This window comes from Diuraphis noxia, unplaced genomic scaffold, assembly GCF_037042655.1.
Source record: "Diuraphis noxia isolate RWA-SAM2 unplaced genomic scaffold, SU_Dnox_SAM2 contig0002, whole genome shotgun sequence".
NCBI classification, from domain to species: domain Eukaryota; kingdom Metazoa; phylum Arthropoda; class Insecta; order Hemiptera; family Aphididae; genus Diuraphis; species Diuraphis noxia.
The window spans coordinates 67146537-67163763 of record NW_028301712.1 but is presented as its reverse complement, the minus strand read 5'-3'; the positions used below and the strand labels follow the sequence as shown (position 1 = coordinate 67163763).

Here is a 17227-nt window from a genome sequence, read left to right as displayed (position 1 = left end):
TAATTAATATACACAATATTTTGTCATAGTTTTAATAAATATAATAATAATACATAAATACATATAATATTTTGATATTTTCTCAAACCTAATTTTAAGAAATACAGTAATATAGCAGGTAAATTGGCGGAAACGGGCGATGCCGGAATCGGTCATTTCAAATTTTGGCGGAAACGGTACATGCCCATTTTGAAATTAATTTATATTATAATTAAATAATTATTTCTCTATTAGTTAACTTTTTGAATACATATTGGCCAAAAAGAGTTTGCACAATATAATATTGTCAATAATTAATGTAATATTAAATTATATTGGCATAGATATAAGTAATAAGCATATGTTAGAGGCTTATAGCAGGTATATTGTTATTATTAACTTATTGGTTAATATAATGACAATCTATTAAATGGTTTTATGGATCGGTGGTGGTAAACTTATCTTAAAATAAAACCAGATATTTTGAAAATGTAATTGTGTATATAGGAAATACGTAATGCCGTAATAGTGAAAAGTCTTAAATATAAAGTCATAATATTTTTTGAATTTCATTAAAATAACTGAATTTATAAGGAGAATTATTATTTTTCGTATAAATATCAAATTTTATCAACATTTAAAATTGATCTTCAAACGGTTATATAAAATATCATAAATTTATAAATCACCCAAAAGTATACTTATATTATTTACAGCTCAAAAAATCAACATTAAATTATTATGTGTACAAAATACTAACCCGAATTCTTGGTGAAAATTTTTAGTTTCAATAATGGTTATATTCCTTTCTAAAACGAGAATTAAAAAAAACCCTTTATCGATTTTTTGAATCCAGCATACCTAGCTGTGTGTAAATATATTGTAGCTTTTTTTTTTATAGGATTAAAGAGTTTGTGAATAAATTGCAGTGCTCAAATAATCTATAATCACATATTTGTATTTCGTATTGTTTGTAAATGCATAATTCTTTTGACCTAAAATACATGCACCCCCTTATAGTAGACCGCAAAACGTCTGTAATATCACCAATATAATAATATATACCTATACTAGTATAACAATATAGTATTATTCAATATTTGTTATACACCTAGATGCCTAATGATTGTTTTCTAATAATGCATTTTTTATTTCTATTGAAATAATCGTTCGTATATACAGTATACAATAGCATGTCTGCATCATCTATATGTATTATTTATTTTTTATAATATCTTAAGTTTTTGGCAATATTATTATAAAATAGGGAAATAGGTAAAATCATAAATGCTGAAAAAACTATACCGGTGATCACAAAACTGGTAAATGCGTACATCCTTCTCAAAAGTGTTCATATAATAATGACAATATATAACCTATACATTTATAATAAGTGCATTAAATACGTTTTATCACCTATATAATATAAACCATATATTATTATTGTGATATACGAGGTACCTATATATTGCCCACACACACACACTGTATACGTACATACTTAAGCCACCATGGTAAACGCATTTTATATTATTATTATTTTATTTTTTTTGGATTCGGCGGCAGCGTGTCGAGGATTTTATATTTTTATACGACTTGTAGTGTTCATTGGACGTTTTCACAATAAATTATATCTGACAAGTTTTTTTAAGAAAAAAAAATTATCCAAAAGTAATATAATATTATATTTTTTCCTTTCTCGGATCGCCTCTCCGAAAACGCGCCGTTTCAGTTCACCTTCCCACCCGTATATTATATATATATATATATATATATATAGTTACACGTATGAAATATATACAAATATACGTAGACGCACTGCAGAGAACGAGACCTCCCGCGCGCGCGGCCATAAAATCCAGTCGACTCGGCTCGCGCGGTTATTGGATCGTTTGTCCGGGGGTGTCCGATGGCGGAGGTGAGGGGCTACTCGGTGGGATACGCCCGCAACATGAGAGCGCATCGCCCCGCAGGAAAATTCTCAGATTTATCGCGGAGTCCGTCCCTGATGCTGTATTATGTGTAGGAACGCGTAGTGACGTAGACCATTATATTATTATTATTATTATTTTTTTAAATATCATTATATAATATCGTTATAATATTCGTTATAAGATTCATTCGTACTGAACTCGATTCGTGGGAGAGTTTGTGGCATTTGCAAAAAATTTAAATAAACACAAACATTTCGATTTTCCACCGACTTTTCTCGCAAGGCGTTTGCCAGTACAACACTCGTCGAGCCGACGACGTACACCCGTTTTCATCTTTGCACGATATACGCCTCGTACGATATAGGTGAGTAATGTTAGCATATTTGGGTTATATAGTTTTACTGTCGTTATATTATCAATTTCATCGTTTTTAATTGGTTGCTTTTTATACGGCTGTAAACAATATAATACGACTTCACACGGGACGATAATGTAGGTATATAATAATAATATACATTGTTAAATTATTATTATATAGATACCTTGCCACCGGCTCCATATGAAAAACATTAAATATCGTAATGACATAATAATAATTATTATTATTGTATATAGGTACATCGCCGGGCGTTTGGCGCTATACTCTGCAATACCGATTAAATGATTTTATTTTTTGAAATAACCTACACACGTTCGTGACATATTACGCGTGTATAGGTACGGCATTTTAATGTGAAATTAATTGTTTTATTATACATACGCACTTAATATACACATATATATAATATACGCAAAAAATCTTTATGGGGATCATATAATATTATTATGTTGAGTAGTATTTTATAGTACATATTATAGCGACTCATTTGTATTCACCAGCACGCGTGATGAACTTGATCAATAAAACGACTTTTAAACGACTATGATTGAATATAAACATAATTTATGACAAAGATTATATACACATTACACACCTTTAAAATAATGTATGTACTACACAATTCATTATTATTATTTACTACTATTTACTCATCAGCAATAATAATTATTTTTATTTATTAATTATTATTAATATTCAATTTAATATACTGGGTAAATATTATATTAAAAATTAAACGTTTTATTAATTTTATATACTTTTATTTATATTTACTTAAATAGACCTGCTGAATATAACTTATAGATTTTCGATGTTTTTTAGAATGTTTGCATAAATATTATGTACCTACAAATCAAACGTAAATAGTAGGTGTATATTACATTTTATAATAGGTACTGCAGCTTTGAGTTTAAATTAAAAGTTTAATTCCTAATTAAGTAATACTGGATAATAATAACACAAAATATTTACTCAATTAGTAAAATAATTTTACTACAATTTCGTTTTAAAGGTAAATAATTATGTACATATACATATTTAAAAATATTTTAAATAAATATAACTCTGTACCATCATAACAAATAATATTATATGGATTTATATTGTATTAATGTTTTTTTGTAGGTTTTAAATATTTTTTAAGCTTTAAATATATCTAAAATTATTATGAAAATATAGACATGCGTAATTAATAATTATAATTATAATATTTATTTAAAAAATATTATTATTTTTATTTATGTAAGTTTATAACTTCTAAAACTTCAATCACTATAATTAATGATATCAGACATCTAAGCCCACAAACTTTCTCACCATGATAAAAGTTGCGTCCCATTAGAGGAGAACCTTTACGTGTAAAATGATAAAAATGTATATTATTTTTCATTGTGAAACTACCACTGCCTTCGCAAGTCTTCTTAAAACACATTCATCGTTCCGGAATTTGTTCGTATTAAATTCATATACTATTAATGTTCAATCAGACGAACATATTACATAATATTATAAACAATTAAATAGTATATCTAATTATCTCTACTAGACTAAAATTCAATTTAAAATTGTTGAGGATACAATATAGGTACAGTAAATTTCATACCAAAAAGTGTACACTCAATATTATTATATGTAGATATAACCTGACTTCATCTGGGAATAATCGAACATATATAAAATACGCTATTATATTGGTGTATCTTGGTGTTAGTGTATACATTAGTTCAAATATTAATATATAACACCTCTTAACACCTCTTATTATAGTATGTTCAAATAACTTTTTAGACTTTTAACTATTCAAGAACAATCTCTGATTCAAAATTGGTCGGGTTTAGTTTTTGAGTATATAAACAACAAGACAAGGAATTTTATAAGCTCTCATGTGTTTGTTTTAAGATATACATAATTTATTTTTTATTTATTCATGGTGATAAACTTGACAATTTGATGCATGCTTTTAACTCATTTGCCAGAGTAACCAATGACAACCATTTAAAAGTAAAACAAATTTTATTTCCATCATGAACCTCTGGTGAGCATCTATTTAAATCCGAATTTTGAAAATTTTTATCTCAGTGCACACCTACTTAATATTTGGCACCATGAAGATACCATGAAAATTGAAAAACTCTAGTTATCACAGTTTAGGCCAGTCAGTCTGGATACGCTTATTATCAATTATTATCAATTATCAATTATTACGTTTCGATTATATTATATTATGTAGCATTTTCCGCCTCACTTCCTTCACAACACCAATATAATATTACTAACTATTAATTATTTCAATACTCATAAAATATAGTTAAGTATAATATAACTAATATTTTTTGTTTAATTATATGATCAAATTATGGCATCAATCTTATAATCGCACAAATTTATAATAAAATAATTAATAATTATTGTTGCATGCCTGCTATAATTGCGTCCAAAAATAACTTCAAATCCAAATTGTGGCTCTGGGTTGTGTCGTTGTGTGTGTTTTAAGTTATAACTTATAACATACATCTATATATAGATAATACATAATGTATTCTCCGCTATACTTCACGGAAACAAGCTGAGTCAGCCAATGGCCTTAAAATATCAAATAACTGTAAAATTTACAGTGTAAATAGTCTGCTCATTAATTTACCAAGATAATAGGGGGCGAAATAGCAAGCATAAATATGTTGTTTAAAATGTAAAATTATATCATCGCCGTCACAAGTTTCCGTACGCACATTCATTACCTATGCCTTAACTTCCGTCCGCGGTGAAATCGTCATTCCCATAAAACTGCCTTACGTATATATTTCATAATTATTTTATCGTTCTAGTTTTTTTCGAATGAAAATTAGTTTTAACTGTTTTAAAAACGATATTTTAGAAAAGAAATATATAAAATGGAAATAATGTAATCATGATCATAGGCGCCACTAGGGTAATTTTTTTTTTTGGGAGGTGGCTAGAATTGTATAAGTCACAATACCCCAAAAGGGCTTTGCCCCCGCACCCCCAAAAGCTTATAAACCGGATGGCTACTGACAAATAAATAAATACACAAATAAATTCATATGATATTATGATATTACAATATTTTAATTAAAAAAATAAGGTAAAGTACCTATATAAAATTATAAACCTACTAAAAGGCTTTTCCTCCGCAACATTACTTCTCTGTTCTCACTAATCTTCTGAATAGTTAGGCTTAAATATGGTTCTTTTAAAAAGCTTATAAAAACGGCTCATTACCTTTTTGAAGAATAAATGAAAATAAAATAAATTATGTATATCTCACGCATTGTTCGAAATTAAAATTTACTCCCGAGTAGAGTGATTAAATGGATACGGCTATATTATACTGTATATATGCTGCAACATAATTTTAAAGACAAACACAAATATACAATAATGTAAGTTGTGCGTTTAGTTTTAGATACCATTATAAGACTTAAAGGAGAGATCATTCGCCTTGAGCTGGTGGACGAATCACCGAAACAATCAACAAACAGCATGAACCCAATGTAACAACCTAATCAAATATCTCCAAATTCATTCGAACTATTTTCCAACAGGTAATGCAATCACTTTATATTTAAATAAAATGTACAATCTCGGATCTTGGATCTCATATTCGACTGTTAATTACAGCTATAAAAATGGTGGCTAGACGGTTAATCGAAAATGATTTGAAATTCGATCATCTTTTGTTAAAATTTATAATAATAATTATTATTATTAACTTCTTAAACAATGCCCGTGATCACGGTTGATTGTCGAATATAGTTAATAGTTGCATCTATTTTATTATACATAAAAAAAATTATATTAAGTGTTATTGGTCATTGAAAAAATTGATAGGTCACTGTAAGAGATTTGTTAAATTTAAATTAAATATTAAATCTTTGCATATACAAAATAAACAACTCAGTATTAAGTTTGCAAACTTTTAGTCTTCAAATTAAAAATGTCATGCATTTTAACAACAGAAATTTTCGAACTTAAATGATTTCGTAAAATTTGAAATTAACTTAGTTATAAAAAATAAAAATTGTTTTTAAATAAATAAACTAATTTTAATATTATTGAAAATGATTATAATGAAAATATTTTTTTATCACATCTAAAAATATACTGGTTTTACAAGCATGTGTATAAATTATTATCAATAAAATATATTGCTATATAATATATACTATATAATATAATATATAGGTATTTTTTTAATTAGTATAATAAATAAAAGGAATTATGTTCCTCAGGGAACATGTTTTGCTCAGTGATTTTGTAGACAAGAAATCGAAGATACATATTTTTTAATTTTAACTATAGATGCAGTATTCTTATGTATAGTTGTATATTAAAGTTTTCATGAAAGTTAAAATAACTAAATAAATTGATTTTTGAATCCAAAAAACTAATTTTATGTTAAATGTTTTGTGTAAATGACATTGTCTTTACAGACTTACAAAGTAAACAAAATAATATAAGTTATATAGAATATAGATGCCTATACATAGTGTGCATATTTACGGCACCTAATGATCGTTAAAGCGGTTTGCGTTTGATTTAATAGTAGTCTCGTGGTCATGAAAAAGATATAGACATCTAGTTACGGGGTATAATATAATATATAAACTATAGAACATACACAATATATACATATAAACAGTATTATGTAATTAGGTACATGTTTATTGTAGGTATATGGTAATATCCATAATATACACATAGCTAGGCGCCTTCACGTCATCACGAGTCGCATATCATTGATTTAAGTATGCTAATTATTTTTAAAACCTATATGGTAGTAGTTAGGTATACTTAATATTTTATAAGTACCGAGGTAACTACCTATATAATCTTGATGTTTAAATATATATGTACCTATAATACTATAATGTTTGCTTGATGACCTGTAGTGCACCACTGTTGCTTAATAACGTCGTAAACAGGTGAAATGTTTCTCATTAAAATAATATTTTATAGGTACCTTCACAAAGGTTAGGTACCAGGTGGTATACACCGCCCTTATTTTTAATTTTAGTTATAATCTAAGTATAAACAAAAATAATTTTAACTAATTATTTTGTTATCGTCTTATATATATATAGGTACTCTTTTGATATTCAATCTATATGTATATTATATTCTCTTTAATATTAACATACGGTTATACGAATAAGAATGGTTCAATAAAAATTATTTCTAATTAAAATTATTGCACGATGATTTTGACAACAATCATTTTTATAAGTATATGAAATTTAATTTTATAAATTATAGTGTTGAGGATCATGATTTGTCCGTGGAATTACAGTTAACGGTGGAAGTTGGATTGGTTTTAACGAGTATTTTGGGACCTTAAACACAAGCATAATAATTATATATATTGGGTCGTCTTGGTTACCATTCATAGTAATGGCCGCTGTTAGTTGCTGTCATTATACACTACATTAATAGGGGAGAGTGATTTATGTTTATCTGCAATATATGTTTTAGAAGGGAGGTTTATTTAAAATATTCATTAAATCTATTACATTTTGATTTTCCAATAAATGTGGTGCAACCATGGTTGTGGTAACGGCGTTATAATTTACCTATCATTCAACACATTAGGTTTCATCACGGAAAATGTGTCGGTAAAATACAGACCCCAGCATACAGATTACAGGATATTGGGACTCGTATAGTTCTTTGAACCTATATATATATTATAGTTGTTAAACATGTCACTATTATATTCGTAAATAATATACTGTATAGATTATGATTCAATATGATTAATCAGACATTTTATACTTTTTATCTATATTTTTACTAATTAAATAATGCAGATGAACTTGTATGCAGAAGCTACAGTACCAATTTCAATAAAAATAATGTCGATTGTCGATATATTTTTTGAAATTCGAAGGGTATTTTTAACTCATTGATATTAAATCCCTTAAAGTTGCTTTAGAGTGGCTAACATATACATTTTAGTTTTGACTCCAGAAAATCGAACATTATTCTTTATATATTATATTACCTATCTGGTTGCCATCAGAAGGTTAGAGAAATAAAAAGCATGGCATAGACCAGGGGTGGTGAACCTTTTTTTGAGTTAAATGCCAAATTTTTCAATCAAGATTTTGAAAAATTTTCATGTGCCTAAAGTCTTGAATACTAAATAGTACATAATAAGACGTATAACAATAATATAGTAAAATTATAGTAAAATTATATTATAAATTTTACATTGGAATATAATCATAATTTTATAAATAGCATTACAGTTTTTATAATTTTAATTTTTCATGTACAATTGAAATTTGATCAACGTGCCACATTTGGTACGCGAGATACAATAGGATTGCCAACCCTGGTATAAAATTTAGCTGAATCTCAATGGGTTATTAATAGATTTTTAGATTCTGAGCGGAGCGATGAAGGTATTGATTTAACCATGATGTGTGTGTGTTTTTTTCTGTGTCTATCATCACGTTTTGGGGCAGTAAAAGTGCTTCGATTTTTGACTTCAGTACCTCGTTCGATCAGAAAATGAATCTAGTTGGTACTTTGGGAGGTCAAAAGTAAAAACTTCTCAATATTTTTCTTAATAATTTGGAGACACAAACTAAAAAAGGCGGGTAAGTCGTGGATGTCACTCTGCTGTACAGTAGGTTACAAGAGGGTTACTGTAATGGATGGAATTAAATTTGAATCCAATGATTTTATATAATTGTATACGAAAAACGATTCTGAGCGAAGACAGTTTATCTGTCTAGAATATATTATAGATTATTACAATTTTCAAATCTTAGATTTAAAAAGAAAATTTTTTATGAATTTCTAGTTTGAAATAATTTGCGAATTTTCGTTATTTTCGTGATTTTTACATATATTGTCAAAATTCAAACTTTGAATGCTTGTAAAAAAAAAATTGTGACTATATATTTCTTTTATTCTTCAACTGCTATTGTAAAAATATGATAGGAGCCATGTATTAAATTTTCAAATCTTAGATATAATAGGAAAATTTTTTATGAATTTCTAGCTTAAAATAATTTGTGAATTTTCGTGATTTTTCGTGATTTTTATATAATATGTTGTCAAAACTCAAACTTTGAATGCTTTTAAAAAAAAATTGTGACTATGTATTTATTTTATTTTTCAACTGCTATTATAAAAATATGTTAGTAGCCTTGTATTAAATTTTCAAATCTAAGAATTAAAAAGATAACCTTTCTATCTGAAATAATTTGAACATTTTTATGAATTTCTAGCTTAAAATAATTTCTGTATTTTCGTGATCTTTACATAATATGTTGTCAAAACTCAAACTTTGAATGCTTAAAAAAAAATTGTGACTATGTATTCCTTTTATTTTGCAACTGCTATTGTAAAAATATGTTAGGAGCCTTGTATTAAATTTTCAAATCTTAGAATTAAAAAGGAAAACTTTGATGAATTTCTATCTAAGATAATTTGAATATTGCCGTAATTTTTACGTATTTAGTCAAAATTTGAACTTTAAATGCTTATAAAAAAAAATTGTGACTTTATATTTCTTTTATTTTTTAACTGCTATTGTAACTTGTAATAATATGTTAAGAGCCTTGTATTAAATTTTCTAGCTTTTCTGCTTAACAAATAAATTTTTATCGATATTAATTTAAAAAAAACTAATAATGATCGAAAATTTCAAATGCCTATGAATAGTTCAACTTAAGTCGAAATTTGTTGAAAGTTGTACGGTAAATAAAATTGAATATACTTATATAAACATTTGGTAAAAATTGCATGTACCTATGGTTATTTGTTTTAAAGTTACATCAAAAACCAAAATCGATTTTGTCGAAAAATGAGTGTAAATAAAATTTCCCGTTTTTCCCTTAATTTTAAGTATAAAAATTTATTTGTTAGGTAGAAAAGCTTGAAAGTTAATACAAGACTTCTAACATATTGTAACAATAGCAGTTGAAGAATATTAAAAATACATAGACACGATTTTTTTTTATAAGCATTTAAAGTTCAAATTTTGACTAAATACGTAAAAATTACGGCAATGTTCAAATTATCTTAGTTAGAAATTCATAAAAGTTTTTCTTTTTAAATCTAAGATTTTAAAATTAAATACAAGGCTCCCAACTTATTTTTACAATAGCAGTTGAAAAATAAAAGAAATATAAACTCACAATTTTTTTTTATAAGCATTCAAATTTTGAATTTGGACAACATATTATGTAAAAATCACAAAAATTCCTAAATTATTTTATGCTAGAAATTCATAAAAAATTTTCCTTTTATATCTAAGATTTGAAAATTTAATACAAGTCTCCTAAAATATTTTTACAGCAACAGTTGAAAAATAAAAGAAATGCGTAGTCACAATTTTTATTTTCAAGCATTCAAAGTTTGAATTTTGACAACATATGTAAAAATCACGAAAATTCGCAAATTATTTCAAACTAGATATTCATAAAAAATTTTCTTTTTAAATCTAAGATTTGAAAATTGTAATAATCTATAATATATCCTAGACAGATAAACAGTTTCCGTTTAGAATAGTTTTTCGTATACAATGATATAATATCATTGGATTTAAATTTAATTCCATCTATTACATTAACCCACTTGTAACCTACTGTACAGCAGAGCGACATACACATTCAGGCTTTTTTTTAAATAAAATAATATTTTAAGTATTGTTTGTTTTTTAAATGACAAATAAAAAAAGTAATGTGCTTTAATTCTAATATGCCTGTAGCTAATATAGACTCAACAATTACTGATTCGGTTAGGTTGCAGTTTATTACAGTGGCTTTCCGAAAATGAGCAAACCAATATTTTCAGGCAACTTTTTAATAAGAGCTCTTCGTAAATCGACGGAAATAATTATATATTTTTTTGGAATGTGTTTATTAAATTGTTTTTGTCCACTCAAAGTATAAGAAACCCTGGTCAGTGTGCACACATCACACATATAATATATAAAATATATGTCTTTATTTTCACAGTACAGTGACACTATTATAATATTATAAACATAATTAGTACTTAATATAAATAATACTAATTATATAGTACATTATACATGATACTTATACTGATATTTTAATTTACATTTTACACTGTAACCAGTGTAGCCTTAAACATTTTTATATTTTTTTAGTGAATATGTTTTAAAATTTTTAACTAAAATGTATTATTTTTGTTTGATTTTAGCGGTAAATAATCTGCAAATTAAATGATAGAAGGTTTAATGTTTAATGTTTCAAACAAATGACAAATATATCCGAACGAGGTTAACTCGAAATCTCTCATATCTCGACATTTTCCACCGGCCCCTAGACCTAATTTTGCTCGTTTTTTTGGATTATTCGAACTTTTTTCCGGTCTCTTCAACTTCGAGTTGAACAAGTTTGACTGTACTTTACAATGTTTAACATGAATTCTTTTATTTTAAATAAAATAAAACTTATCCTTAAGAAGCATTTTACTACATATATGTTAAATAATGAATAATTTATAATTTAAATTAATCATAACGGATGTATCATCGGCCTCCACTCATACAGTAGTATTACTCTATGCCTTCTCTGGCAATATAATATTTAATAAAAAAATAAGAATAAAAATGCACTCAATAAACTGCAAAAATTTGATTACGACAATATAAGTTATTAATAACCCTACTACACCCAAAGTTTAATTTATCAAATATTCCTTTATTATATTACCATTCTAATAATCAAACATTATAACAAAAAAATGATGGAATTATAGAAATATAGAAGATAGCCGATTGGCCACATTTTGTATAAGCAATCCAAGCCACGGAGAAATGTTCTGCACTTGCAGCCCGGTTCCCGGTAGCCCACTCCGCCCCTGTACTAAAAGATTAGGAAGTGATGCCTTGTGAAGATACAAACTTCTGTTTTTAAAACGAAAACCCCTATTTTAAACTTTAAATTATATAACGGATATTTTTCTGAACATTTAACGTATCAGAATCAAAATTCGTACGAGTAGTTTTTGAGATGAATAACTTTATGTTTCAAACGATAAAAGGTTTATGGTAATGACTCATTACCGACTTCCACCGAGGTAATGGGTGCAAATTTCATATTTTCAATGTCCAAAACAGTGAGTTCAGCCGGAAATATTACCCCATTCATTTCGCAATTTGTATCTCTAATTAATTTTAGGCAGTCTAAAACAGGATTTTTTATGTAATACACTGCTTTGGTAATTGGTATTATTTTGTTTACGTACTTTTTGAAACATGGGAAATCGTTTACATCGTATACAACTATTAATAAATCGTAAATTGTCGAAATATGTAGGGAAAAATGGAATTATTGAGAAATATGTGAAAATATGTGCTTATGACAAAATATGTAAAAATATGTAAAATAAAATATAGTTCATTACAATGGAAATCCCTTGAAACTAATTTATCACTTATTACCTAAATTAATTTATCAAGTCACAGTAAAAATATGTACCTATTTACATATAAATCCGAGCCCTATAGTAATGAGTATATAAGATATTATATGTGGGCTATGGTGATTTGAATGTTTTAGTCATTAATATAAATTTAGCAACATAAATAATTTGTAAAACTGTATTTAAACTGATTCAAGTATAATAAATACAACTTCCAATATGATGTCTAATTTATATTTTTGAAAAACCATTTTTAGGGGTATTATTCTTATTAAAAACATTTTAATAACTAATACACTACATATTCGAGTTAAGAACTAAAAAATCCAAAAAAATTATTCACTTAAAAATTACGGTTAAAAGGAGGAGGTTTTCATTTGAAAAACAGAAGATTTTACCGTCACAGGACAATTTTTTCCTTAAGTAATACAAAAAATTCAAGGATTTGAAAAAATTGTTTTTGAGTATATTTAAAAAATCCAAAAATCAGGATTTGAATAAATTCATTGTTAACGGAATAAAGGAAGTGAGCATGCATGGGAATCACCATCATTTATTATACAGTCAATATGAGTGACCAAATGGACCTATTACTCGTTTTTTCATAAGCGAATACGTTAAAAATTTAAGTATAGGTATCAATGGTATCACACATAAATAAATTGGTACCCACGTAGTGTCGATTACTTTATTTTAAGTTTGATTAACTGTTTAGTAAAATGACAAATCTGAAATCTCGTATCTTCTTGCTACAAAGTGACAGAATGTTATCTTTAATTGTCCTCGGACTTGTATCAGAATCCATACAATAATATTCGTGTAGGCAAAACGACGTGCGACGGTTGCAAATGATGTACTCGGCGTTTACGGTCGCCGATGCCCATGCGGACGGACATGATCGGTCGATTTGGCGCTGTCGCCATGACAACGGTTGTCGGCCATAATATTGACAACAGCATCGCAATCACGTCAAAGGTTCTCGGCCATAACAGCAGCGTCCTCTACCGATCCAATGCGACCATCCAAAAGAGCGACCAGCTTTAACGGTAGATCACGCTGCCAGCGCTCATTCGCGTTCGTACAGTTTTATTAATTTTTAACTGTCGTTCCACTATCCAACCCATTCGTTAAATGCATAGAATATTGATACTATAATTTAACATAATATATTATGAATGTTCAAGCGCAGTGAAGAATATAATAATGGTTTAGAACCATTTTGAATTACCGACAGATTTTGGCGGTCGTTACTCGATATTATAAAACAGAGCAATAGTGTTCACATTATACACCATCGCAATAATTTGAATTTCAAATAGTGTAGCATAAAATGTATCTACATGAGATGTGAAATTGATTTTTATAGTTTTATTATATTACATGATTCGACGGTTCATGTCTAAGTGGACATGAGATCAGAGATTTTAGGTTGTTCTATAGCGATTCTGAGCGGATACCGTTTGTCAGTCTAGGATATTATGTTATAGGTGCTATATTAATTATATTATTATTTCATAAGAAAACAAAAAGGTACGTACCTACAATATAAATTCCAAATTAATCAAATCAGATTCATTATGCATACAATAACTCACTTAGTCACAGACACCAAAAACAACTATATAAAAAAACACATATCGACATATCATAGTAAAATCAATACATCCAAACCTCCGCTCAGAACCTAAAATATAGCATGCTACTATTAGGTATTTTTCCTCTGCAAAGAAAATTGAGAAAACAAAGAAGAAGAAGTATTTGGGTAGGTACCTATTGACCTGGTGGTTAGAGGCCACCGCATATGTAAAATAACTACGATAATATTGACGGTGAATAAACGATACGGGACCGGGTGGCAGTATTGTGCTAAACATTTCCCACCCGTCCCTGGTTTTTTGAACGGAAAAAAAAAGGTACCTATAGCCGGGTTATAGGTCATATAGCGCAAACAAAAATATCTCGCACGCAACATTTTGTTGAGAATATTATTAATTAATTATATAATGATTTTTCAAAAATATATTTTTTAATTGTTTTTCGTTTTTATGATGATAAACAAAGCCTCAAGTAAAAATCGCGTGTTAGTAAAAAAAAATTATTGGGTGGCAATTTTTAAAGTTAGGCTTGTCTCCCCTATTATTTCAAATTTGGTAATTCTTGTATTATTTGTGAACAATTTCATTGTAAACATATGTGAAAAATCTACAAGTTTTTGGTGTATCTTTGAAACAAATGATCAGAGTAACAAGAAATTTAAACTGAATTTCTATATTAGCATTTTCTATACACCATAACATTCTCAAAGCATTTAGACTAATGTAAATATTTATAAGCATATACAATGTTCGATGCTTATTAGTTTTTTCGATTAATGTTGATAAAAAATGTTCACTTAAGGTACATTTAATTAAATTTTCGGTATAGGTCACATGAATTATTGAAATATTTTTAGTGGTTTTAAGCTGTTAACTGAATTTTTAGTTTTTTTTCTGTAAATGTCAATAAAATTTTATTCATCAAACAGGTTGAAAATTTAAAACAAGTTTCCCAAAATATTGTTACAATAGCTGTTGAAAAATATTACAAATACATAGATGTAATTTTTTTATAGGCATTTAAAGATCAAATTTTTGAATTTATTTTATAGATACTTACATTTTTTTTAAATAATTATTATATAAGTATAGTATGACATATCTTAGACTCACAAATAACGGTCTCCAATTAGAATCGTTTTTCGTATACAGTAGTATTATAAAATAACGTTGAATTAAAATTTAACATCATCCATTACAGTTACCACTTACCAGCTTGTAACTTAATGTACTTAGTGTACAGCAGAGTGACACCCACTTACTCAATTTTTTTTATTTGCATTTCCTTTGTGATGCACTTATCGCAGTGCGCATTTATATTGATATTTGCATTGGCTGTAAGATGTATAGGTACATTATTTTATGATCGCGACAGTTAATTATTATTTGGCAGGTTGCGTGATTGTGGTATCTGAAATGTATATTTACTGCGATCAAACGTAAACAAGAAGAACATATATTTAATTAATTTTAAAAGTACCTTTCGCAAAATTTGGTATTTTAGATTCTGAGCGGAGCGAGGATGTATTTATTTTACAATGATGTGTGTGTGTGTGTGTGTGTGTGTGTTTTTTGTGTGTGTCATCACGTTTTGGAGTAGTAAAAGTGCTTTGATTTTCGACTTTAGTACCTCGTTCGATCAGAAAGTTAATCTAGTTGGTACTTTGGGTGGTCAAAAGTAAAAAATTCCCAATATGTTCCTAAATATTGAGATAAAACTTAAAATTAAGGAAAAAACGAGAATTTTTACGCACAATCAATTTTCGACAAAATGGTTTTTGATGTAATACCTTTAAAACAAATGACCATCGATATATGAAATTTTCACCGAGTGTTTATATAAGTATTTTCTATCCACCATAAAATTATCAAAAATTTTCAAATTAAGTTGAACTATTTATAGGCGTATGCAATTCGATCATTATTAGTTCTTTTTAAAATAATTAATATCGATAAAAATGTATCTGTTGGGTAGAAAAGCTTGAAAATTTAATACAAGGCTCTTAACATATTGTTAAAATAGCAGTTAAAAAATAAAAGAAATACATAGTCACCATTTTTTTTATAAGCATCAAAGTTTGAATTTTGAAAAAATACTTAAAAATGACAAAAATTCGCTAATTATTTTAAGCTAGAATTCATAAAAATGTTTCTTTTTAAATCTGAGATTTGAAAATATAATAGGTATAAGATTCCTTATAAGTTTGCCTACTTTTATAAAAAAAATAATGTCTACCAGAAAGTCAAATTAAATTTTTATGAGTGTAAGAAATTTAAATTTTTACAACATCGGATTTTCACTAGATTTCTCATTTAGCGATTTTCTTATGTTGATGTATCTCTAAAATAAATGACCGCAGATACCTGAAATTTTCACTGAATGATTATATAAGCATTTGGTATACTTAACTGGCTTCGCTCAAAATCGTTTTTCGTATAAAATGATATAATATCATTGGATTCAAATTTAGTTCCATCTACTACAGTAAATCACTTGTCAGCAGAGCGACATCCAATTCCCCGCTTTTTAATATTTATTTTGTGTATAGAATACAAGGAGTAATGTATAGGCAATTTCCAAACACTTGTGTAAATTAAAATTATAAATAACGTAAAATGGGTATATCAATAGTATGGTATAATGCCAGATAAATTTTTATCGGTAATAACTAATATTACCTAAATTTTGTGTATTTTTATAGTATATTATATACACAATACAGTCTAAACCAACTTTAGAATACTATACATATTTAGACTATAAATGTAACTGTAAGTACCTATATAGCTGAATTACCCGGTTTCGCCTATATGCAGTTTTTCTTGACGTGTATAATTAATTTGTTTATATAATAACTGGATAATGCTTCTAATGCCTAATAAGGGCTCTTTCACTTTAATCATACATTGTGTCC

At 27.3% G+C, this 17227-nt stretch overlaps 1 protein-coding gene across 1 annotated transcript in view; it reads left to right on the top strand.

Moving 5' to 3' along the window:
* The first annotated feature begins 2064 nt into the window (after positions 1 to 2064).
* The window catches only part of LOC107162296 (uncharacterized), a 115249-nt gene continuing 100086 nt past the window's right edge, over positions 2065 to 17227 (top strand). Inside the window, exons 1-2 of the mRNA XM_089219484.1 lie at positions 2065 to 2277; positions 5711 to 5855. The gene's annotated coding sequence lies outside the window, so the exon portion shown is untranslated. The remainder of the gene's footprint in view (positions 2278 to 5710; positions 5856 to 17227) is intronic.